This window comes from Euprymna scolopes, chromosome 38 (assembly GCF_053919585.1).
Source record: "Euprymna scolopes isolate OS-2025 chromosome 38, ASM5391958v1, whole genome shotgun sequence".
Taxonomy (NCBI): Eukaryota; Metazoa; Mollusca; class Cephalopoda; order Sepiida; family Sepiolidae; genus Euprymna; species Euprymna scolopes.
This window is the reverse complement of record NC_136519.1, coordinates 9,699,710-9,724,278: the sequence shown is the minus strand read 5'-3', so window position 1 is coordinate 9,724,278 and position 24,569 is coordinate 9,699,710. Positions and strand designations below refer to the sequence as shown.

Sequence of the window (24,569 nt, the reverse complement as noted above, 5' to 3'; positions counted from 1 at the left end):
AGCTCATTGATTTCATGAGTGGATCGATAAATTTGGGGAGATTTCCAAGTTAGATCACCCTTAACTGTCGCAGTGACTAAGCCATGTAAAGAAGCAACAGCAGTTAATAATAGCACTGGCTTGTAGATTAGTATATTAAAAAGGTTAATGCATTAGTAGAGGTCACATAAGTAAAGGTCACATGAAAGCTAACAAAATAAATAAATAAACATGGCAAGGAATTAGCTGACCAAAATGTTAGGGGAGGGGGGATATAACAGCATTTTATAATTTTCAGAAAAGGGTTTATTAACCCTTTATTTCATAAAAAGATTTTAAATAACAGAAAACAATTTTAAAAATTAAAAAAAAAAAAAAGAAAAAAAAGATGGCATTGAAATAAAAGCAAAAAAAGCATAAAATTTATTCTGACTAAAATTCTATGCCGAGTTTCGGAAGAGAGGTTCCAAATTTTGCTTCTATTTCTATTATGGTGACCTACCCCAGGGTTTCCCACCTTTCAGGACATCATGGAGCCCCTGAGCAGGGCAAAGATTTTTCACGAAGCACTAACAAGATAATTTCTAAAATAAATATGAAAAACATTAATTCAGATTGTAACTTATACTTGTTCATTAGTTCTTCCTGTTCGTGATTTTATTATATTTTCGTGTTTACAACCATTTTTTTTTTGTTTTTGATTAATCAAAAATTGTTGCATTTTTTTTTTTTTTTTGTTAATTTATTTTTTTTACTTTTTCATGAATCAGCCTGAAACTCTTTACATCTGTAGTTATGTACCATATCTTTTTCCAGTAACAAAAAAGATAAAAAATTAAATGTCTGCAACCATTTGATTTTTTCATATAAAGCATTTGGTCCTCTTTAAGAAAGGGCTTGCGGAGCCCCTCAGTCTCAATTATGGAGCCCTATTTCATCACTGTATGGACTCTTCCTGACTGCGAATGGAGTCATTTTGACCAATCAGCAGAAGTCAGAAGAAAAAGAAAAGCATCCTCTGTCAATCCGTTACTTCTATTCTGTTTGCTCATACAATTAATGCCTAATTATCTTCTGTTCGTTTCATTTCTTTTCAACCATTTCAAGCTACAGCATTTATGTTTCAGAATTGTCTAAAAGAGATTTGATTATTCAGTATGATTGTAACATTGTCCGGGAATCAGCACGTTGTAGACTCAGACGCAAACGAGACCAAGAAAACAGAAAAAGACTTCAAATCTCTCGTTACCATTGTGATGTCACTCACGTGATCGTCCTCTTTCTCCTTTTTATAGTCTTTTTTTTTCTTTACCAATGACGTAATTCTGCATGCATTTGCATATAGCCGTCTGCGCCATGTTACATGGTTAGAGTTTGTCAATCAGCAGAAGTGAAAAGAGAAGCAAACTGAAGATGCAGCCTCTGTCGACCCATTATTTCTGTTAGTAAAACTTTTTTTTTTTTTTTTTTTAATTACCTTCTGTTTGTGTTCCTATTTACTTGCCTCCCCATGAGGGCAGAGTTAGACACAAGGTAGATTTTTAAGGTGTGGAAAATCCAGCTCCTCAAAAATCGGCACTCTAGATGGGAACAAAAATAAAAATTATCTCAGTCTAGAAGGATTTCGCATCCACTGACCGAAGACAGAAAAGGTGAAGTGTAGTATCAAAACAGATACTACACTTTGTTCTTAGCCAAAAGGCCAAGGAAGATTCTGTTTGTGCTATTTAAGGCCACAACAGGAACCGATTCAAATGTTCCAACATTTTATACCTCAACATAGTCTCTCATTCAAATCTACATACTTCTATCAATGAAAGAAGGAAATGCAGGGTGGAACGATAAAGTTGTCGTCCTAAAGAAAAAAAAAAATCACTACATTTTAAAACTTATTTCAAAAAATCAATTCAGGTAACTGGATCATGTAGTAGAGCTGACATCTATTCAAACGTAGATTCCATGAACAAAGTTTCTTTCTTAGAACTCCACGCCTGTGAAACTGTTTTCCGTTTGCCTGCTTTCCAGCTGACAACAATATGGTTGTCTTCAAGTCCAACATAAACAAGTTCTTGATGAGCCGTTCCACTTAAGTTAACAAATTTATTAAATTTTCACTCCTAACGATTCCTATGATATTGTCCAATTTACTACTGTACACTCTTTAACACTTATCCTCAAGTGATCTCTGGGCCTTGATAAGCGGTGATGCCTATGTAAAAAAAAAAAAAAAAATGAAGCCGGTTTCAGCGTTAATCACTGCCTTGATACGGATCCAGAACTGAGAGCATGTCTTTTCCACAAGTGTCAGCGAATACTCTGCAAATGGCAACAATTAGGCTGGCTTTGGTGTTGTGGGAGGTCATGTTGGTGATGTTCTCAATGTATGATCAACCAAAGTAGTTCAATGGGTTTAAATCGGGGAAGGATGAGGGCAGTGAGAGAAGAGCACAAAGTCAAAGCATTCCTTTTGAAGACAATCCTGAGTCTCTGGGCTTGTGGGCTGGCGCTGAGTCCTGCTGCCATACCCGGGGTCTTCCAGCGGCGACCCGATTGAACCAGGGGATCACCACACTCTTCAGCACGTCCAGGTACACTTAAATGTTGACTTTAAAGCCGACTTCGAAGATGTGAGGTGGTATGATGTGGCCCTCACTTGAAACCACACCAAAAACCAAAACTCTGGCTGGAAACTTCGTTGAGCAGTGTCCTTAAGCATTGAACTGTCCAGATTTGCATTTTTAGGATGCTGGCAATGGTTCTGTTGTCATAACTTGGATCGGTAGAGAGCACGAGTTGTACAGCGGCGCATCTCCCATTTCGCTCATTGAACATTGTGTCACTTTAAGACATAACAGACGGCTCCTATCGCTCTTGGGAGTTGTACACAATTGGCAAACTAATAGATGGTCTGCAAAAAAAAAAATAAAAAAAACAAAAACAAAAAAACAGTTTTCATCAAATGAAAATGAAATCATGTCTTTTCTAGGGCGAAAATTTTATTGTCCCACCCTGTAGTATAGTTGTGATCTATCTTATTCCATCTTTGTATGAGCTCTTCCTGACTATGATTTCACTAATCAGCAGCAATAAGAAAAGTCAAGTGAGGAGACAGCCTCTGCCAACCCATTACTTTGGTACTGTCTGTTAATACATTTTCTTTTTTATTACCTTCCGTGCATGTTGTAGAGATATACCAGTTCAAAAACTAGTCTACCAAATAGCTTCATGCAAAGCGAACACACAGACACACTTTATAAAAGGAAAAGAATAGGTAGTTATCGCCCTCTTGACCTCGCCTCTGGCAGATACGTGTTGACACTAACACCCCAGTTTCCTCTTCTCTCTCTTGCCCTCTCTCTCTCTCTCTTTTCTTTTTTTTTTCTAGAGTAGCACGCGACTAGAACACGTGCACCATGTGCTGTAAGTGTGTTTTATGCATGCAAACCGATGTTGTAATACAGTGAACTTTCACATACATTCCAGCTTTATTCAGGTAAGCTCAGACATTGCAAATCATGATCAAACAAACTTTACAATCATGCATTACCTCGGTAACAACTTCAAACAAAATATTTAATCTTGGTTCAAACCTGATCAGCAAATATCAGCATGCAATTATGCATGCACACACATGGTCTTATGCATTTTTAACCACAAGCTATTGTCTGTAAAAAAATGTATAAATATTCTTTTTTGTTTTAAATGAAGTCTACAGTTGTATATATATATATATATATATATATATATATATATATATAAACTCTGTATCTATTTTCGTTAATTATGCCGTCAAACGCGAAATAACATTGTTGCGCGTTTGACGCGCACCAATGTTATTTGTTTTGGTTCTGTAAAGTCACAACCGTTTTGAGTTTTCCTTTTTTAAAATAAAATAAAAACAACGTGTGGTTTCATAAGGGTTCAGAATAAAAACACAACCCTTATTTAGTTGAAACAAAATTGTAAAAGTAAATGCAACAAGTAAAGAGTGTGGGTATACGTCAGTCCGACTGCCAAGTGTACTTCACTTGTGCACAACGTATTTGCTAATGGCAAGGGACATATTCTCACCGTTTTTATAGTAAGTGGAAGTGTTTATTATTATCCGTAGGGTGGACACACCACAACACAACTTCATGTTACTACAAAGAAATAAAAGTAAAAAGGCATGCCATAAAATAATTCAGAAATGTTTAAAGTTTATGTTTGATTTTTCAATTTTATGAATATAAATTTATTTTGACGTTTCTTAATTTTTTTTTTTTTGAGATGAGGATTAGTTATTCATATTATTTGGATTCATTGGACTACTGTTCTCATCTTGAGTGTCATTTTCACGATGTTTCGGTTGATGTAACCTCCGACATTCTTCAGGTGTATCTTGTTGAACTCTGGAATTTGGATAGAATTTTGAGCGGAACCCTTTATTTACTTCACCCCATGGCGCAGTGGTTAGAGTACTTGGAAAAATCAGTTGTAAAAAGTGATATTCTCCTGAAGGTTGAAGGTTCAATCCTCAGTGTGGGCGACCAAAAAATACAATTGCGAATTACTTAGGGCCTCTATCCAGTCATAGCTGACGGAACAAGAGCATGCTACCCCTGTGAAGTAACTAAAGGGTTCCACTCGAAATTCAATCCAAACTCCCGCGTTCCATAGAAACATTCCAGAGTTCGACAAGATACACCTGAAGAAAGTCAGAGGTTATATTTGCAGAAACATTGTGAAAATCACTCTAAAGATGAGAGCAGTAGTCTGAAGAATCCAAATAATACGAAAAAATTTATTTTGTATTCAGTTTTTATTCCATGAAGTGAATTAATTTGGATTTATATTCACTAACAACAATATGCAACCGGGGAGAGATCATATTTTTTACTTGTACTTCAAATCTTGTGAGACATTAGACCTACTTTGAAAAAAGATATATATATATTAATGATGGGATGATTCCAATATTTTTTCCTGATTCCAATACAATTACTGATTCCGATTCAGATTCTTCATCGACCTTAATATTTGATTATAGTGTTGTTATTTTTTTTTACCCAATTACTGTAAAAACTTATTAAATGTGCAGATATTTTATTAACTATAAAAATTACTGTAAAAACTCATTAAATGTGCAGATATTTTATTAACTATAAAAATTACTGTAAAAACTCATTAAATGTGCAGATATTTTATTAACTATAAAAATTACTGTAAAAACTCATTAAATGTGCAGATATTTTATTAACTATAAAAATTACTGTAAAAACTCATTAAATGTGCAGATATTTTATTAACTATAAAAATTACTGTAAAAACTCATTAAATGTGCAGATATTTTATTAACTATAAAAATACACTTGTTGAAGATGATCTATCAATTTTAGTTTTACTGGTAATTTAAAAATCAAAACATATTTTATTATTACTACTAGCGGTGGAAGATTTTGCTTTATACAAAATCTAGTAATAGGACAATTAAAAGAATCGTTTTTGGCATTGGAAAATAGGAACAAATTTTTCAGATTCTAATACCTCTAAAAGTTCAGATACATTTTCATTCCCGATTCATCATTCCAACACTAATATATAAACAATTCATGTCAACCCATTAAAAACGGGCAAAAGTAATAGCGATTGATTTAGAATGAGTGCCTTATGCCAAATTGATGGTTGAATATGGTTAAATTTGTGTTCGATTTTTTAATAAAATACTAATCTCTATTAATCTCTAACTGTGCATCGAACGGATACCATAATACTTAGTTTGCTGCACCTTATCATAACAAATGTCTATACAAAATTTCAGCCAGATCGGCCCAGTAGTTTTCGATAAAGAAATGGAGTGAACAGACAGATTAAGAGAAATATATGTAGTTTTTTTTTTTTTTAAATTTACCTAATTCTGGTGCGCACATATTTGATTTTAATGAATCCCAGACAAATATACATTATGATTTCCGGAATAAGATGTGAAAATTTACCAAATTTAATAAATAATAAAATGGTCCTCATATCTTTTAACTCCCCCCTCCCCCCGGGATAAATTTAATAACATTATAAATATCAACCCCCACCCCCCGCCTTGGAGAATACAAGAATTTACATTTCAAATAACGGATGACAATAGGAATCTACTTTGATGCTCCGATAGCAGCCATTTCCGGTGAGGGGTAAAGATGAAGTTCTGGGCTGAAGACCCTTGATCACATGTATTTCCCTGATCCTTATTGTGAGGAGTTGAGCAGCGAGATGTCTATTCACATTACATTTAAACTTCTGAAGGTTAGTATAGTCAGGAAAGCAGGAAACAGGGAGGGAATTCCAGGGTCTAGCAGTCCAAGGAAAGAAACGATTAGAGAAGATTTTCTGACAACTAGGAACCTCAACAGTGAAGGGTGGGATTTTGCTGTTTCTCAAGTTAGTCCAGAGTATGTATATAAAGGGGGCACAAGTGCAACAAGTTCATCAGAGCACATTCCATTAAAACACTGCGATGAGACAGAGGTTGGAGCTTGTATGTACAATTAAGAAATGTATTTTCTTGATTCTTATCACAAAATTATGCTGTTCAGCTAAATTAAAAACAAAAAACAAAAAAAAAACGATGGTGGGTAGGTAGGGTCATAGCTTAATGAAATGTGAAGGAATAAAAAATAAATATTATATATTTGTACCCTACACCAGTAAATATAGATTATGTTAACTAGTATGAATTCTGGCAAGGGTTCCATTAAGTACAGCTTAGGGTAACCTGACAGAAAAGGGAAATAGACCCAATGCAGCTGGCATAATTGAGACGAATGCACTAAAAACGAATGATGTGACACAGATTACGTCATATACGGGACACAGAACAGTTGGAGTCGGGAAGCAGCATGTGTCTGAAGATGTAGAGCATATCTGAACGAATGTCACCACGATGTCTGCCATCTGCATTTCTCAATCCTCAAGTAGAAAAACAAGATGGAATTATGAAAGGAGTTGTGTTTGAAGGCTACATCAATGCGGTTTATGGGAAACACTGTGGACACAAGTTAGTATAAAAAAGAATAATGACACTATAAGAAGGAATTTTCAATAATTTTCAATTATATTATGTTTATTTACCAAAATAATTTGTCGTAGAAGATGGTAGGTGTTGATGTCCTTAATTTTCAAGAGTAATATCTCTTCTTCAGGAGAGAAGATAAAGAAACGTTTACAACTGTCCGTCGAGGCTTTCCTTTAAAAATTATTTCAACTTGGATGCTCCAGCTTGTTCAACAAAAATCACTTTCACTTAGAATGTTGACAACCTCCCATAAGTATCCGATGTCTTTCTAAAAAGTGTTCTGATTAGAAAAATATTGGAGAAACTAATGACAATAATAGAATCTTCAGATTCATATGATGATGTTTGTTTATGAAAATGTTAGAAAAAAAAAAAAAAGAAACGAGCGTATCTTTTTTATGAAAAAAATTTCATTTGCGTCGTTGGAACGCATGAGGAACATTTTACTATATCATTTTTGATTTTTTGCATCTGATGCAGCACACATAGTTATTAGCATACTTCATATATGTACGTGAATTCAAATGTCTGACATGATTCTTATTCCATTACGAAACAAAGAATTCGATATTCAGACTATGTTTTCGTCTTCAAAAAAAGAAAAACAAACAATATAAACACCTTTTGTTTATTGAAGCCCTTAAGCAGGAGACCTTCCCCAGGAAAAAAACAAAAACAACTATTTCCCAGGCTTCCAAATGTCAGCTTTAATGTCTGTCAATTGTTTTTACAATTTCCCTTGATCAACGACAATTTTCATCAAATATTTTCTCACCATGGAAAGTATTTTCTTTCTTCATTTCCAAGAAAGGCAATTTTGAGGTACAAGCATAAAAAAGCTTGTAAATTTAGAGTAAACTATAAGTAATAATATATATATATATATATATATATATATATATATATATGTATATGAGTGTACTATATTAGTTGCATTGAATTGGACATAAATAACCCCGACAAACAAGACAAACAAGACAAACTGCAAAATCCCACTCCTTCAATGTAGAGATCCCTAGATACAAGAAAGCCTTCTACTATAATAGTTTCTTCTCTAGAAATGCTCGATTTTGGAATTCCTTTCCGAATCCCTGCTTCCCTGAGTGTACTGACATGCAGAAGTTCAAGTGTAATGTAAACAAACATCTTGTTGCTAAACTCCCTACATAGTATCCCTGCAAATTATGTCCCAGATAGTAGCCTCTTACATCAAAGTGACACTGTGCCTTGTTTGGGTTGAAAATACAATAAAAAAATATATTCGGAAATTTGCAAATCCATTAAGAAACCATATAACACAATAGGGTTATAAAAGGTACTTTTGAAGGCTTACAATGCAATAATGTACAGTCGTTATGAGCAGATAAATAAATAAATAAATGAATGAATAATAAATCCAATAATTAAAAAAAAATTTATATTTATTTATTTACCTGAAAAAAAATTTTTTTTTTCAACTGCGGATGGTATTTATTCCAAAGGTCCTTTCGGGTAATAACCCATGATCAGTGGAGACAAATCCTCTCTCTAGGCTGTCAATTGTAAAGTGGCTGTTTTGTTTAGATTTTAAATCCAAATTAATTCATTTAGATTTTAAATCCAAATTAATTCATTCTGTTGTATTTTCAGGGGAAATAATTCTATTTTTTCTTTTTTTTTTTTTTTTTTTTTACTTGTCTATAGATTTTCTGATTAAGGAGATGTAATTCAAAATTCAGTTTATTATGGTTATAACTGGCCGTTGTTGCTTGAATGCTTTTGTAAAATTATGTGACTGTTTTGTTTAGATTTTAAATCCAAATGCTCAAAGCTTAATTAATTCCGTTATGTTCAGGGGAAGTAATTCTATTTTTTACTTGTCTACAGGTTTTCTGATCAAGGGCAACTAATTCAAACTATTTACTATAGTTATAACTGGCCGTTGTTGTTTAAATGTTTTTCTAAGATTTTAGACACTCTAGAGCTTCAATAATTATGTAAACAATTAGTGGAGGTGATTGTTTTCTTACTTATCTACAGATATATGATCAGAGGAAAGTAATTCTAAATTCTGTTTAAATATGGTTAATCAAAGGGAAAACATTATACCTATTTATTCATTAGCTAATTTGTTTAGATTATGTAATTGTTAAGGTGAGTATTTATTTATTTATTTATTTTTTGCTGTATGAATTATGACTGAGACCGTATAAGGAAAGTAGTCTGTTTATGTCTTTATTAGAAATATGTTAGATTTTTAGTCATGTGCAAGCGACTCTATAAGTCGGTCGGTCGGTAACACTTTTGTGCTTGGCCTTCTTAGTTAAGATTAAAGGTCTGTTGTTAATAGATGCTGTTCTTAGCTTTTTAAGCTTTTCTTGGCCTTTTGGCCAAGATCCAAGTATAGTATCTGTTCCGGCAGATACTGCAAGCAAAGACCATATGTGGGGACAACTCCACATATAAGACCTTGGTCAATGTAGGGGCAACTCTTCATACTAATTGTCACTATCTAGCTCCCCTATCCCCGGGGAGTTGGTCCCCATTTCCCCTTCACTCCTCACATTAAAAATCGGCCTTGTGCCTAATTTTCTCGGTGGGGAAGCAAATAAATACCAACCCCACATAAAAGACCTTGGTCAATGTAGGGGCAACCCTTCATACCAATTGTCACTATCCAGCTCCCCTACTCCCCGGGGAGTTGGTCCCCATTTCCCCCTTCACTCCTCACATTAAAAATCGGCCTTGTGCCTAATTTTCTCGGTGGGGGAGCAAATAAATACTTTTTTCTTAGCCTTTTGGCCAAGATCAAAGTGTAGTATCTGGTCCGGCAGATACTGCAAGCAAAGACCGTATGTAGTGGCAATCTAGGGGGCAACAAATTGTCACTATCTAGCTCCCCTACTCCCCAGGGAGCTGGTCCCCATTTCCCCTTCACTCCTCACATTAAAAAGTCGGCCTTGTGCCTAATTTGCTCGGTGGGGAAACAAATAAATACCAACCCCACATATAAGACCTTGGTCAATGTAGGGGCAACCCTTCATACCAATTGTCACTATCCAGCTTCCCTACTCCCCGGGGAGTTGATCCCCATTTTCCCTTCACTCCTCACATTAAAAATCGGCCTTGTGTCTAATTTGCTCGGTGGGGGAGTAAAAATAAATACCCTTTTTTTGGACTTTTGGCCAAGATCAAAGTGTAGTATCTGTTCTTACTACATGCTGTACTTAACTTTGTGATATAAAGTGGGGGATCGCTTTTCTGTATTAATTTAATGTAAAATGATCACCCACTTTACAACCAGTCTCAGTGTCATTCAAGTCATTCTCCAGATCATTCAAGTTGTTTTTGAAGGATTCCAGTTATTTTTTAAGCATTCAAGTCATTCTTAAGGTCATTCAATTCATCTTTAAAGTCATTCTAAGTCATTTACTTTTTATTTATTTAAGTCATTTCAGCCCATTTTTCGGTCATTTTAGTTTATCTTTAAGAATTTCATGTCAATCCTACATTCACACATTCATTCATTACACGAGAACATGTGACTAATGGCTATCGGCCTTGTTCTATTAATTTTGGGTTTTAATTTTTCAATCAGTATTGAGTCTTTTAATCTGAGGTTTCCTTGATTCGTATCGTTTGCTAAAATTTTCACGTTTATGTTTTTGTCTGGATTATGTTCTATAGATGCATGTTTGAAGAATGACAATGTTTTGGTGGTAATGTGTTCCTTAATTCGAATATGTAACGGTCTTATAGAACTTCTGATATATGATTCATTACAGATTTTGCATTGAATTTGGTATACTGAATATGTGCGTTCGCATAATTTTGTGTTATTTTTTTTTTTTTTTTTCCAAATAAATGAATTCTTTCTATTTCTTTTTTTAATTCAAATTTTTGACTCCATGGTATAATTAATTTTTTTTTTTAATTACAGAGTTCAAAATAGATTTTTTAGTCTACTGGGGGATGCCCTTTTATCTTCTCTGCAACCTCTTTCCCACAAAAGAGGCGTTGCAAGCCTGCCTCTACTTTATCGTTATTTTCATCGCAAGTGCTCGTCTGAGCTCCAATCTATGCCCCCCTTGCCCGACTTTCATGAAAAACACTCGTTTAGCTGAAAACACTATCAATAATTTCCCCCACTCTTTATCTGTGCCTAAACCTAAACATAGATTACATGAACAAAACTTCTTAGAACTGCACGCTTGTGGGACTTTGTTCCATTTTCCTGCTTCCCAACTAACTACAATATGATTGTCTTCAAATCCAACATGAACATGTTTCCTTGTTATTACATTTACTACTTCACTTGAAAATCTTTTCCAACGTTCAGGGATTCTGATTGAGAACGCAGCCCTCCTACGGTTCAATCAAAACCGGCAGTGAAAAAGTTTTATGTAATGTCCACATAGACCTGTTTCTGGTGCAGGAGCGAATCATGGGTCCTGAAGTATATCATAATGACCACTGAGGAGTTGGAAGGCCAAAATAAGATAATTGTGTAATCATTGACGTTCAAGGGAAAAAAGATTAAACTTTTTGAATCGGCTTTCTGATACATCTTGCATCTAACTCCAACCCTGCATCATTCGAGTAGCCGATCTTTGATACAGACAATTTTATTTCATTGTCGCGGAAAGAATGTTAATGGAGTCGAAAATTGAGACTAAAAAAAAAGAAATGAATGAATAATTGATTTATTTGTAAAAAAAAAAAAAAATCCTCCTTTGTGTTATATTTTTTTTAATGGATTTTCAAATTTCTGTTGTAGGAAAATTGATCTCATTATTTGTCCACGCATGCCAGCACATCCCACTATGGCTATCAAATATTAAAAACAGTTTTTCAACAAGACCAGAAGAAATTGGCAAATTTTTGGCAATGTCGTAAAATTTCAACAATGAAAACAAAAACAAAAAAAATCGTCCTATCATCATGGAGCCGAATAAAAAAAAAAAAAATGAACGAATAGTTCATTCAATTGAAAAAAAAAAAAAAAAGAACGAATAGTTCATTCAATTGAAAAAAAAAACGCGCATTGTGATATCTGGTTTCTTCTTGATATTTTTCTACTGTAGTAAAATTGATCACAAAATGATATTCAAATTTAAATAATTGAAATATAAAATCGTTAGAAAGCCACACAATGCAAATTTCATTTTTTTTTAAATTTTTATTTAGCTCTTATACTCCAAATAAGAGTTGAAAAGACAATGTTTTTTTAAATCCTTTTTTTCATTGAAATTAATTTGTGACAAAAAAAAAAAAAAAAAAATGATGAAACATTGTCTTTTAACTCTTATTAGAGCGTGTCATACTATTTATGTATTCCCCCATCAAAGTTTTAGGAAATAAAAAATAAACACGTTTATCAGCAGAACAATGGAGAGAAAGTTGCTCACCAAGATACACAAAGGAAGCTGAAATAAGATTGGTAATCACAGTGTGGCGAATAAAAGATCGGAAATGAAGGTAGATATATATTTAGAATTAGTTTACAGGCAGTTTTAGGTGTAGAGGAGAATTTTGTGATAGTTAGGGACAGTCTTGGGTTTGTGACAGTTGACAACAATTTTGAGTTGAAAACAGTTACCAGTTTGACATAGTCAAAGCAGGTTGCAGCTTGGGCCAGATCAAGACTGCTTTAAGAGACTGAGCTAAGAAAATGAATTGATTATCAGACTGAACAAACATGGCCTCGGCAGAAAAACTAAAATAGGGACGTTGTTTTCTGCAATGGTGTCACGCACGCACCCAGAACCCAGCTGATATTTACAAAATGTGTTTCTTGTGTTTTGTTTTAATTTTTATACTTGTAAGCCACTGTGCACCCCCTCAGCAACCACCAATGTTAGAGACAGCAACATAGCCAGAAGAGAAGATGAAAGATGTTGCAATATTTTTTAACTTTAATGGGGTAGATATTTAAATTGGTGCACACATCACCAATATTTCACACAAGGTCGAGAAAGTGGGGATCAAAAGCAAGCTCCCCAAAACGAGGGGCATTCTTGCAATTACTAAAATTGCCTGAGTATTCCTGTCAGCATTCCCCGGTTGGGGCGCCTCAGGCAACAAACAATTAACTTGCCCCACCTGAAAGCTGGGTGTCAAGGTCTGAGAGGGTGGAGCTTCTGAGTAATACCCAGACAGTGTACCTCAGTCCGACAGGTGGTGGGCCGGTTCCCAGCCCCTCATCTGTCGGGCTGAGTGTCAAGAATGGATCCTTGACTTGTACTCTATCCTGTCTCCCTGCAGCTGAAGCTGCTAGGAGACCCATCCCATTGTAAGAACTGTAATGGGGTATGATCCCGCACAATCGGGAGATTCTATTTATAAACGATGCTGCTAGGAACTGATGAATCAAATTAATTCACGTTCTACTACCAACCAATCAGAAACCAGAATTGCTCCATAAATATTAAACCTTTTCTGTAACAACTTTGCATGTTTTCTTTGTGTCAACATGGGAAGAATCTTTTGCACTGGATTCCAACTTGAAAACTGTCTGAGAACCAGTCACCTCCAGGACTTTTGTAGAACAACTAACCATCGGAAACTGTTCTGAAACTAAACATGGCGTACACTTCTAGACTTAGTAATTGTTATTCTTATATTTACACATACTTTTTTGTTTAATATTCGTTATTGTTCTGTTTTGAACTGTTATTATTCAGTTAATTACAGTTGTTTCAAGGAGAGGTCATTCTCATGGAATTTTTTTTCAGAGTTACTTCCCTTGTATCTTTCTTATTTAATTGACTATACTGGCTTACAACTCTAGAAAAGAGAGGAAGAGCATGTAAATAACGGGGTTGGCATTTGTTGTCGAGCGGTGTAGCACGTGGTCTTATTACAAGCGTATATCGTTGCCAAAATTTAAGATCAAAATAAAAAAATTAAAAGAGTGCTACATTGTATGACTTTTTAAAGTTTAATTATTTTTCTAGAATTCAACAACTAGCTAGCATCCCGGCATTTCCTGATCGTACAATATGCTTAAACATGATATTTTAATGCAATTCTGAATTTTTGAGATGAGATGTGAATACTTGTATTATGTTGATTAAAAAACAAAAATATGCACGCGTATCGATCCTCTGTTTCGTAAAACATTTTTTCACTAATATTAACAATTAGTATAGATATCCCGAAAAACTGAGCCTTTAAAAAATATCTTAGTGACCCCTGAAGTCTGAACCTTCTTTATAATCTACAGACCCACCCTTGAACCCACGGTTCGAATTCTTGCAATGCAGAGCCAACTCTTTTCCTTAGTGGAGAAAAAGCCGAAGAAGGTCGCAGGTTGCAGCGACCAAAACGTTGTGCTAATAACATCCAAGATGAAAATAATAGTTCAATTAATCAACATAACACAAACATGACATTTTCATTTATACAAATTGCCTATAAATTATTATAGAATTAATCCTCTATTAAATATTATATATTACAAGGAATAATGTGCCTGATGGACTAATTGGTAAAAAAAACAAAAAACAAATTAAAAACTAATAATGATAATGTCGTTCATTAAATTCCGTTTAAACACAATGGGAGAGAGGAAGGGTTAACACCAAAATAGCAATTCATATGCAGCACTGAGGGGATTTAGATTCAGCTGACCTCCTTGGCATTACCCATACTGTTAAATATATTTTATTTCTGTAGAAATATATTTTCTTATACCATATATCAATCCTTATTTAAGAAGCTCAATGTAATTACAGAGCAATATAGAGAATAGATGACAAAAAGTTATATTCCAAAATTCATGATGTTGATCATCTTATAACTTATTCCTTTAATTCAGTTGACTTACAACTGAATTAAAGGACTAAATTATAAGATGGTCAACATCATGAATTTTGGAATATAACTTTTTGTCATTTATTCTCTCTCTATATATATATGTAAATTCAAAAATATATATTTTTCTCTACTTATTTCTATCTCTAACCCATATTAATTTTCTTGTAAATTTTAAATCCAGACCTTTTATTTCAATTTTTCAGATTCATCTGCCTTACTTTTAATGCTAGGTTTATTTATGGTGTCTTTTAAATTCAATAAAAACCCTCCAAAATTTGCTGATGAGGAGACCTTGCTTACCAAAAAACTATATATAATTATTCTACATAACTTGATGTATACCACAATAAAAAGCATTGTTTTCCGAAACGATCGTACAGATAATTGATTTTGTTGTTGTTCCTTCTTATGAAACGGAATTTTAATTGAATTAAAATTTGATTTTTAAATTTTAAATTATAAATCACATTACTTAATATTGAATTAGCTCTAAGACATTTAACTATCGAGCTTATTATATATCTAAATTACAACGAGCACTTTCTATTTCCTGTATTTTAATTAAACTAGGAATTTTACTGTTACATTAAAATACACTCAGCTCTTTAGACTATTGTTCTAATCTCCTTTAAATTATATATATATATATATATATTAGCTGGACTCCCAGCGTTGCCCGTTCAACATGATATTTTAATTTATATGCATTATTATAGAATCAATCCTCTATTGAATATTATATAGTACGAGGAATAATTTGCCATGTGAACTAATTCACAAAAAAAAAAAAATAAAATAAATAATAAAAATAATAAGGATAATGTCGTTCATCAAATTATGTTGTGTTTGTTTACAATATCAGGTCAGCTGATATTTGGGCTTGTCAGTGAATGCCCTGGAAATGTCAATTATGATTAATGTTCAGTTTTAAAATAAAATAATAACGAAGAAATGATTTGCAACGATTTTAAATGGTATCTTTTCTTTTATCGTAAATTGAACTCATTGATAAGAAAAACACAGTGAGGTACACCCGGGCTTGTACAGGGGATCATTCGATCTGTAGTCAAATGCTCTACCACTGAGATTATAATAAATCTGTTTTTCTTTTTAAGAAGAAGAAGAAGAAATTATTTGCTGAAAGTTTATCTCCCTTTGCCGGTGTAATGTAAAATATTCCCTCATAAAAATTATTCTTTTTTCATCTATAAGAGAGAAAAGCTGTTTTTAAAATCGGATTTTTTCTATTTTTGAAACTTATTGGATGACTTTCTGTATAAAACATATCTAAAAACACTGCCAGACATATAAATTAGCTCTGCGTTAAATTTTAAAAAGATAGGTTGCGGAACGGCTGAGCCTATCAGGAAGAAATTCACATACACAAAGTGACTTTTATATAAGAATGGAGGTTCTTTATAAGCAAGAAAAATCCGTAATGCCTACTTCATTTAGCGTTACTGCACGCAACTATTCTTGAGCGAGACTAACATCATTTAAACATCATACAGATTGACATAAATAAATAAAAATTTAGGAAACAGTGCCTTAATTCTGATGAGGAAGTATATTGCCGAAAAACCTACTATAGAATATTGCATTGTATGGCTTTCGTCAATAATCTGCAAACTATGATTGGCCCGAGAGAGAATTGCCAACACCAAGTGCTCCAACGAATCTCTGACAGAAAAAGGAGAAAAAGACCAAAAACTGAACTGGAATCAACAGAGATTTGAAGAAATTGGAGGAAGGCTTCCAAAAAAAAAAAAAAAAAAAAAAAAAAAAAAAAAAAAAAAAAAAAAACAATAAAACGATAGTATACTCCAACGTTAAAGAAATAAATGCTAAGATGGTCAGCATCTTATAATTTAGAATATAGATTTCTGTTATTTATGTATTTGATTTATGATAGATAAGAAATAGTTAAAAATGCCCATATGCAGTTATTGTCTTTCAAAATTAAGTGCTTTTTTTTCTGATGATTTAAGGGTGAAATAGGTTCATTGATTGATATAATAATTAAATGAATTATTTTGTGCTACCAAACAGGTGCTGTACAGAATTGTGCATGTCAACATACTTAAAGGAATAAATAATAAGCTGGTCAATATCATTTATTTGTTATATGCTCTGTAATTACATTGAGCTTTATAAATTGAATAAATAAAAGGTGAAAAATAATTGAAAAAAATGTTTTATATATATATACACACACACATATATATATCTCTATATACACGTATATATATATATATATATATATATATATATATATATATATATATATACATACATACACATATATATATACATAATTTAAAGTAATAACACAGTTGTAAAATAGAAGTTTACAATTAGTTTTTATTATTCAGCAGAATACTCCAGTTTTGGAATATTCAGTTGAATCATAATAACAAATTGGAAACTTCTATTTTACAGCTTTGTTATTATTATTATTGTTATTATTATAATTATTATTATTATTATTAGTAAGCTCTACTATCACCAGTGAATGTATTGAGCTTTTTCATTTAGTTGGGATCACTATACAAACAGCAATATTTATATTTAATTTTGAGCCTGCTTTTGCCGTTTATTAGTAAATGCCTTCTCAAAGTTTTCTGCATATATATATATATATATATATATATATATATATATATATATATATATATATACTAGCAAAAGTACCAGTCGTTGACTGGGTTCAAAAACAGCCTACAGAAAATGAACTCTGATTTATAAAAGTATGATAGGTTATGAAAAGGAAGGGTTGTAAAGAGATAGCTTCGAATTTGGTGGTATCAAAACCAAAGCAAAATACGATGAAAGTAAAAATAAAATAGATAAACCTCATAATTTAGTATACCATACCTGTTCACACTGAAACACTTATCACAATATTCTGTGGATCTATATTAAAAAACCTTGGTAAGCTTTGTGACATATTTCCATTCTATGGAGGTCAGGTGCGAACGAACACCCCATCATTTTATTATACCATATTTCTTCAAACTGAAACATAATTATCAAAGTATACTTACGCAGATAGATATGAAAAGTCTTTATTAAAGTTTGTGCCGATTTCCATTCTATGGAGGCCAGGCGCGAATGCAGACCCCACAATTTTATTATCCCATCCCTATTTAAGTTAAAACACACTTATCAAAGTATTCTTATGTACATCTATATCAAAAACACTTGTAAACGTTTTTTTTTTTTTTTTTTAATTTTTAAATTTTTTATTTCCATACTTTGTGGACCAGGCGCGAACGCAGACCCCAAATTTGATTACACATTAATGGATAGTCTGGTGGAAGATAAAAAAATCCAGTGACGGTAAAATCCAAATGTAAAACTTCAAGAAAGTTAAAAGAATTTCCATTTGTACAAAGACTATCCATTCATGTGTAATCACCTTTTTCTTTACCATATTCCCTCTGCTTAACTTATTTTGTTTTCAAGTAAGATCTTTGACTTATTTGTTGTTTCATCAAATACTTCTGCATGCAAAATCCGATCCTGCATTTTGCTAATTCCTACCCTCTGATGAGAAGGAGAGTATTTCTTCGAAACTCCGCGGATTAAGGATTATCCATTTATCTAGTGTTTCCTTTTCAAATTAAATATGTTTTTAACTCATTTCAAAGTGTTTTTTAACATATTTCATTAACTGTTTGCTCATATTATAAGCTCTATTTCCTATTTGGTATTATCGAGCTTTTATATCTGGCTGAGATAAGTTTATAAATATTAATTCTTTAATATTTATAATTTGCTTTAATTTTACCATCTTGGATCATTTTGGTAAATTCAATTGTAATTTTCATTATATATATATATAGTCATCCACATCTAGTACTGTTTCGCTGTATCACAGTTCATGGATTAATTTTCTCAAATTCTAAGAAATAAATTCTGAATTCAACGTTTTAGTGCGAATTTTGTGCTCTTAAAAATAATTCATACATGCATTGGTATGAATGGAAAATAAATATCGCTGATTTTCCCAAGTTCTTTCATCTTTGTTCTATCTCTTCTAAAACGTATGACATATGTCTAAACCATAAAGCATTTTTTTTTACCAAGTTGGAGAATGAATTTCTGGCTCATGAATAACGGAAAACCCGCTGACTGGAACCATCGCTGTCTTTGATTGCCTTCGTGCGAAAGAGATCAATTGACAATTTACACTCAGAGAAATCTTTTGATTTCTACTGCAATCGTGAGAACATCACTATACAACAGCTATACGTTATCTCCCATACACATGACTTTTCACAAACACATACATGACATAAGTATTACATAGAAGCACATGTACATGCTATTTAAATGACGCTACCTCTAGAGTTAGAGTCAGTGATGTACAGAAAACTTTTTCAAGACAAATGCTCAAGTGAAAACACATTCCTCTGAAAAGGGCACTTTTAAAACAGGATTAAAAGTGGTATATGCTTGGACGCCCCTCTACACATCTGTTTAAAGTGAGACCATAGTATATATGTTACGTAAATGCTGTTTCTTTCTTAGAAGTGCACGTTTGTGGAACTCTCTTCCGTTTGCCTTTTTCCAACCTGACTACAACTTGGATGTCTTCAAGTCCAACATAAACAAATTCCTGATAAACCGCTCCTTAAGTAAGACCCTTTATCAAATCTCCATTACTAACGATAACTACGATATTATCCCATTGATTACTGTACACGCAATAACCCTTACCCCGAGTGGCTTCCGGGCCTTGGTAAGTGATGACTACCATGTAAAAAAAAAAGAAAAATGCTGTGGCCGGTTGTTTAAAATGCTTCTGTCTTATCTATACAATGTTAACATGCACTTTTTGTCATTGGCACAAAATATATACACACTAACAGCAAAGTAAAAATCACAACACAGTTGATCTACAAAAATTGGCCTGTCTGAGGAATATCAAACTCTTTTAGCAATTTTTTATCTACAAACTTTAAACTTGATATACAGGGGATTCAAACCTTTGGAACAATCCCGATTTGGTTTTTAACCAGTAAAAATAGAGGATTTTAAGTTAATTTATTTAGTTGTTGCTTAAGGTATTATAGAAGTTACTGGACCTGTACATGTGTAGCAAAATGTATTGGGATATTTGTTGCTTTAGCAATGTCGTGTGTGTGTGTGTACATGCGTGCGTCGGTGTATGCATGTGTGTGTGTGTGCCTGCGCATGCACATGAGGCTTGAGAAGTACAATGAATTCTCGGCCACTGAAGGCTATTACTCCAATTAAGAGGGAATTAAAAAGATTAACAGTTATAAGAGAAATGAAGAGAAAAAAAAAATATTCCGACTAATCAATAGAGAAGTCACACAAGAGAAAAAACCCACATCTCCTTCGCTCGTCTTCTTCACATGCACGGCATAACCCCCTCTTCCAACCTCCACCTCCACACATCGCCCGTTTTACATCGGTTTCAATAAAATGCGCACAAGATTGAAATAGGGGAAAACATTTTAAATAAAAACAATTTGGCCAAGTAAAATCTTCTATATAATTAAACTGACGGGAAGAAGCTCCATACACATTTCCGCCAAAAACGTAAAAGGCTATCACCAATACATACATACATACATACATGATGATTGCGACATTTTGCCAGACGAGTGCCACTCTCTCAGACACGTAAAGTCCATGAGCCCAAAAATGACTTTTTTTTCTTTTTTTTTTTTTTTTTTTAAGTCCTACCGATGAATTCACACGCTCAAGCAGGCATGACACTGAAGACAGTCATTGAGATCAATTATTACATGCTTCCAGCATTTCAAGCCTCCATGCGTCACAACTTTTCCATCGCCACAGGACCATTTTTATAGACAAATGTCTGAGAGAGTATCTATACACAGATGATGTTACAGAGTCTTAGCTTTTTACGACAGCTAAGTTTCTCTCTCTCAGTTCAAAATGTTGAGATCCAGCAACAAACAAGAGAGCCAGCAACAAGTTAAACTGCAGACCAGATTAATGCGGGGACTGGTCTCCCGCTTTACGGTTTTTTAAATCAGAGATTTGCTTCTCCTAGAAAGGTTGCCTTCACCACAGCTTACAGGAGCCTTCTCCACCCCAACACGTACATACATACATACATACAAACACACACAGTGCTAGTTGACCGTTGACCCTGAAAAAGGGTTAATTCGCCTTTGGAAGGTCTTATTTTTAATCCTTCAGGGAGACTAGCCACCCTCCTCACCAAACAAATCTGGTGGGGGAACCGGTTTAGTCACCGGTGACCCGACCATGAGGCAGGTAGTACTGAGTTACATGGTACGAGTAGCATATGCCATGACCTGACACATACATACATAAATATATATTTATCTCTGCTGTTCCACGAAATATACATACATACGTAAACACGTATATGAATGTGTGTATGTGTATATATCTATATACATAAAAAAGTGACTTTGTCTGTCTGAGAAACAGTCTCTATTAAACTCCTGTCAATTTTTTTATCTACAGATATAAAACTTGATGTATAGGGGAATCAGACCTTTGGGGTTTTTTTTTTTTTTTGCCAGTAAAATATAACTGCTAAGGGATCAAAAGTGCAAAGAAATTGGAACTTGGAAGGGGTAAATCGACTACGCATGCACAAATATACAGTTGTACATTTTACACTATTTTTTTTTCTTTAGTCTTTCTGTAAGAACATACATGTTACAGATGGAAGATCTATATATTTTGGTTTGGATTCTAGCTGAGGGTATCTAAGTCCTTTTTTTTTTTACTATTGAAATCACTACTATCCATTGGGTACAATATAATAATCAGTAGAGTATTGGCTTTGTAATAATAGGAAATCTGCATGAATAGTAATATTATATTTAAGCATATTTTATGATCAGACCACGCCATGCGGGTACTATCATATTATTGGCACAATATAATAATCAACAGAGAATTGGCTCTATCATATTAATTTTATGACTGGGCAATACGGGGTGGCCTGTTAGTATATGTATACATGTGTGTGCGTGTGTGGTTGCATGGGTGTTATTGAAACTACACTGTTTATAAGATGGTATTTAATAACAAGCAGAGCTTTTATTTTTATTACAATTGTGGCTACATATGTGCATACATGTTTCAGCTGCGACTTTCTCTCAGGTTACTGTCATAGTATATTGATTTTTATGCATATGAGAATATCTATGCAGGTGTCAGTGGGGATGTGTTTTGTTAGTAAGTGAGTATGAAGAGTGATGAACGGAGACTATTGTATATGAATTTATGATATGCAAACTATTGTATATGAATTTATGATATGCAAACTATTGCATATGAATTTATGATATGCAAACTATTGCATATGAATTTATGATATGCAAACTATTGCATATGAATTTATGATATGCAAACTATTGCATATGAATTTATGATATGCAAACTATTGCATATGAATTTATGATATGCAAACTATTGCATATGAATTTATGATATGCAAACTATTGCATATGAATTTATGATATGCAAACTATTGTATATGTTTATGATATGCAAACTATTGTATATGTTTATGATATGCAAACTATTGTATATGTTTATGATATGCAAACTATTGTATATGTTTATGATATGCAAACTATTGTATATGTTTATGATATGCAAACTATTGTATATGTTTATGATATGCAAACTATTGTATATGTTTATGATATGTAAACTATTGTATATGTTTATGATATGCAAACTATTGTATATGTTTATGATATGCAAACTATTGTATATGTTTATGATAGGCAAACTATTGTATATGTTTATGATATGCAAACTATTGTATATGTTTATGATATGCAAACTATTGTATATGAATTTATGATATGCAAACTATTGTATATGAATTTATGATATGCAAACTATTGTATATGAATTTATGATATGCAAACTATTGTATATGAATTTATGATATGCAAACTATTGTATATGAATTTATGATATGCAAACTATTGCATATGAATTTATGATATGCAAACTATTGCATATGAATTTATGATATGCAAACTATTGCATATGAATTTATGATATGCAAACTATTGCATATGAATTTATGATATGCAAACTATTGCATATGAATTTATGATATGCAAACTATTGCATATGAATTTATGATATGCAAACTATTGCATATGAATTTATGATATGCAAACTATTGTATATGAATTTATGATATGCAAACTATTGCATATGAATTTATGATATGCAAACTATTGTATATGTTTATGATATGCAAACTATTGTATATGAATTTATGATATGCAAACTATTGCATATGAATTTATGATATGCAAACTATTGCATATGAATTTATGATATGCAAACTATTGCATATGAATTTATGATATGCAAACTATTGTATATGAATTTATGATATGCAAACTATTGCATATGAATTTATGATATGCAAACTATTGTATATGTTTATGATATGCAAACTATTGTATATGAATTTATGATATGCAAACTATTGCATATGAATTTATGATATGCAAACTATTGCATATGAATTTATGATATGCAAACTATTGTATATGAATTTATGATATGCAAACTATTGCATATGAATTTATGATATGCAAACTATTGCATATGAATTTATGATATGCAAACTATTGTATATGTTTATGATATGCAAACTATTGCATATGAATTTATGATATGCAAACTATTGTATATGAATTTATGATATGCAAACTATTGCATATGAATTTATGATATGCAAACTATTGTATATGAATTTATGATATGCAAACTATTGCATATGAATTTATGATATGCAAACTATTGCATATGAATTTATGATATGCAAACTATTGTATATGAATTTATGATATGCAAACTATTGCATATGAATTTATGATATGCAAACTATTGTATATGTTTATGATATGCAAACTATTGTATATGAATTTATGATATGCAAACTATTGCATATGAATTTATGATATGCAAACTATTGCATATGAATTTATGATATGCAAACTATTGTATATGAATTTATGATATGCAAACTATTGCATATGAATTTATGATATGCAAACTATTGCATATGAATTTATGATATGCAAACTATTGTATATGTTTATGATATGCAAACTATTGTATATGTTTATGATATGCAAACTATTGTATATGTTTATGATATGCAAACTATTGTATATGAATTTATGATATGCAAACTATTGTATATGAATTTATGATATGCAAACTATTGCATATGAATTTATGATATGCAAACTATTGTATATGTTTATGATATGCAAACTATTGTATATGAATTTATGATATGCAAACTATTGCATATGAATTTATGATATGCAAACTATTGCATATGAATTTATGATATGCAAACTATTGTATATGTTTATGATATGCAAACTATTGTATATGAATTTATGATATGCAAACTATTGCATATGAATTTATGATATGCAAACTATTGCATATGAATTTATGATATGCAAACTATTGTATATGTTTATGATATGCAAACTATTGTATATGAATTTATGATATGCAAACTATTGCATATGAATTTATGATATGCAAACTATTGTATATGTTTATGATATGCAAACTATTGTATATGAATTTATGATATGCAAACTATTGCATATGAATTTATGATATGCAAACTATTGCATATGAATTTATGATATGCAAACTATTGTATATGAATTTATGATATGCAAACTATTGCATATGAATTTATGAT

At 32.4% G+C, this 24,569-nt stretch overlaps 1 protein-coding gene and 1 pseudogene across 7 annotated transcripts in view; both read right to left on the bottom strand.

Moving 5' to 3' along the window:
- The window catches only part of LOC145263069 (uncharacterized), a 531,947-nt gene that overhangs the window by 90,028 nt on the left and 417,350 nt on the right, over positions 1-24,569 (bottom strand). The gene's annotated exons all lie outside the window — the stretch shown is intronic.
- On the bottom strand, positions 1,508-1,693 carry LOC145263479 (U2 spliceosomal RNA; annotated as a pseudogene).